General features: G+C 36.7%; 1 long non-coding RNA gene across 1 annotated transcript in view; it reads right to left on the bottom strand.

Annotated features, from left to right (window-relative positions):
• LOC128247042 (uncharacterized) overlaps positions 1–3,510 on the bottom strand; it is a 31,500-nt gene that overhangs the window by 21,013 nt on the left and 6,977 nt on the right. The window lies entirely within an intron of this gene.

The raw sequence follows: 3,510 nt of genomic DNA, 5'->3' as shown, positions 1-3,510 counted from the left end.
CCTGCACCACCACCTGCACTACCACCACCACCTGCACCACCACCTGCACCACCACCACCACCACCACCTGCACCAAGAACAAGAAGAATTGGCAAGCGTAAAGAACCGTCCACGCCATAATATCATTGCTTCATTTGGTCAAAACAGTGTTATTGGATGTAAATACTTTCTAATAAATACTGATTGTACATCACCTCCAGCTTCTGTTCCTCTCTACATCATATACGACTTCCCTCTGCAGATTGGATAACTAAATGAATATGACAATATGGTCGTGCTGTCAATTCCCATTCGAAACGAGCTCACTTCACTTACGCTGCTAATGACTTTTATCAAAGTAACTATTGTACAAAGATCATACAATCACATTCTCTTCTCCCCATAAACCTGGATGACTCTTGGAATAAATACAGCAATTGTGCCAAGTCAAAGGACATTAATGTTAATGATATATTCTTATATTGGTAAAATGCCACATATTACGGGGGAGGGTGTTGTGTAGTTTAAATCGATAATTCCAGTACAATTCAGAAAAAATAACAAAAACACGATCTGCTAGAAATAGAAGCTAAACTCCTTCAAGTCCCACTATACCGTTTGAATAAAAGAAAGGGCATTAATTTATGTATCACTCCTAAACATATGGGATGACCATGGCTGGAATGGAAATATATAGCAGTTGTACCTCTCTAAGTGACACTAAAGCCAAAAACTGAAAGGGAGGGTAAACAATTCAATGAATCATTATCATTTCTTAAGGGCATGAACTGCTAGAAATAAAGGACATACCACCACCACCACCACCACCACCTCTACTACTACTACTACTACTACTACTACTACTACTACTACAAGACATCAGTAATGGCAATAGTTTATAAAACAGTCACAAGACAACACAATTGGCAAAAGACCAAAGAGACATCTACTGTGGATTCAATCGATAGAGGCAGTACTTCATTGGTACTCCCAGGACTGAAAGGAAAAGTCGACATTGTAAAGTTTGAAGATCGGAATTAAATACTGGAGGTTGCCTTATCGATTTTGCTATCCCACCACCAACCCAAACGGCGTCTTGCTTAATTTAGACTGATACCTCTTTGAAGGCCATTTCAAGGCAAGTGATCACCCAAAAGTTTAACAATAGGAGATACAAGTATCTATTAATGTTGTTGTATAACTAACTCTAGATCAATGCTGACTGAAAAGAACTATGGTTATAGGCGTTCCAGCCATGATCATCCTGTCTTTTTGTTTAGCATTCTCTACCTAGGACTACCTCATGTAATGTATCTCTTCCTTTTCAAGAGGGTATAGTGATAATCTGTGGAGGTGCAATGGCTCAGTGGTTAGGGCGGCGGACTCGAGGTCATAGGATCGCGGTTTCGATTCCCAGACCGGGCGTTGTGAGTGTTTATTGAGCGAAAACATCTAAAGCTCCACGAGGCTCCGGCAGTGGATAGTGGCGAACCCTGTTGTACTCTTTCACCACAACTTTCTCTCACTCATACTTCCTGTTTCTGTTGTGTCCGTATTTCAAAGGGTCAGCCTTGTCACACTGTGTCACGCTGAATATCCCCGAGAACTACGTTAAGGGTACACGTGTCTGTGGAGTGCTCAGCCACTTGCACGTTAATTTCACGAGCAGGCTGTTCCGTTGATCGGATCAACTGGAACCCTCGACGTCGTAAGCAACGGAGTGTCAACAAGTGATAATCTAAGGGAGATGTGGCTGCTATTTCATTTATTGGTAAAATGTTACATATTACGAAGGAGAGTGTGGTGTGGGTTTTCTAGCTGTTCGAGCAATTTTGTAGTTGCCCCTTCGTTGCTTCCTGATGGAAATCTTTAAATTTGTAATGAAAGGATCAACAGAATGAATGGCATTCACACGCGCTTCTGAAAGATAACAAGGAAAATGTTCCAATAAACAAAAGCTATCAAGTATTTTAGTATATCAGTCAAAAACTAACCAATCGATCATGAAAAATCAACAAATCAATAACTAACATAACACTGTAAATTAGCTTTTTTTTCTGTTAACGTTTTCAATCATTGGACTGCGATAACACTGGGGCACTACTTTCAGTGTTTGATGCCCACCACACATTAAAGTCACTACATGTAAATAATGAAGTTCCAGTAGAAATAATAATGATACTGCATATCATCACCCATGCTTTGGTAAGGTATACAATTACCATATCACTTGTAAAGTAAATATGGTGTTAAAGTCAACCCTTCTTAAGAAGCAGAATCTACCTGGAAGACTCATTTTCTCTTCTACTCTTCTGCATAATTCTGACTCTTGTTTCAAATTTGCTAGATGAAACTATGAATAGTTATTAAAGCAAAAGACATATTATAAATAATTTCTTTTATATGTATGACTTAAAACAATTTTAAAGTGACAATATTCGTCTGGCCAATTCAACCGTGATATTAAAAAAAAAAAAAAAATTATGGGGATGAAAATTATAGGACAAAGGAGCCCAAATAGTTAATGAATTAAAATTGAAAAGATCTTTCCGTGAAGTACAGAAAGTATAACGAGGCAACCTACGCAAACACGGCCATTACAAACTTAGTGAAATCAGATACGAACATTAATATAACCTGGATAAATGAAATGATATAAACAGTTACCACTGTGTTAGCGAAGGAAATGGCTTCTCTTTCAGATCTAGCCCAGAAAACATCATGGAAAATAAACGTACACAATAAATAAAATAAATAATTTCTCAATTCTTTATGAGAAAAATGTTACCGAAATGAAAAAACGCTTGGAAATGAGATTGTCGCTAGGAATCTTTTGTAATGAAAGAGACAATGAATTATTTGAACAAAACAAACATTTCGATACCAAACCAAAACACTTAGATCAAGAACTAGCTCACAATTTAGTTTTGCAGAACCAACAGAATGATAAGTAGAAGATTGCTGGGTCGGTGTGTGGACATTGTAGGAATCCCCATGTGGACGAGATTGTTACAAAAAACAAAAAACAAAACAAAAACGTAACAGTTGAGTAATTGTGAGAAACCATATCAACTTAAGAGATAACCCAGGTACTACAGTAACCTTTCCATCTAAACTGGAAGGTACCAGGAAAAGATATAATCCCAAAGTTTTAGTTGAAATATAAAGTCATCCCATAAGTTCTATCCGATTTTACCTTTTTTAAAATTGAATGAAATTTAATAGTATTTTAGAATGTCTAATGGAATTAAAAATTATTTTTATGAATTTGAGTATATTTAAACTAATTAAATATTATTTTACAGAATAATAGAATTAAAATTACTTTGATTAAAACCCTTTCTAACATGGAAATATCCAAAGAGCATTTGAGGCACATAATGCTTTATGAGTACGAAAAAGGAAACTCTGCAGCCAAAGCGACTCGAAACATACACTCAGTTTATGGGAAAGAATGCTTGAATGAAAGAACTTGCAGAAGATGGTTTGCAAAATTCAGAAGTGGAGATTTCAGCCTTGAAGATGAAGATC

The sequence above is a fragment of the Octopus bimaculoides genome, chromosome 2, assembly GCF_001194135.2.
Source record: "Octopus bimaculoides isolate UCB-OBI-ISO-001 chromosome 2, ASM119413v2, whole genome shotgun sequence".
In the NCBI taxonomy this organism is placed as follows: domain Eukaryota; kingdom Metazoa; phylum Mollusca; class Cephalopoda; order Octopoda; family Octopodidae; genus Octopus; species Octopus bimaculoides.
Note: the sequence above shows the minus strand (reverse complement) of the source record. Positions and strands in the feature narration are given on the sequence as shown.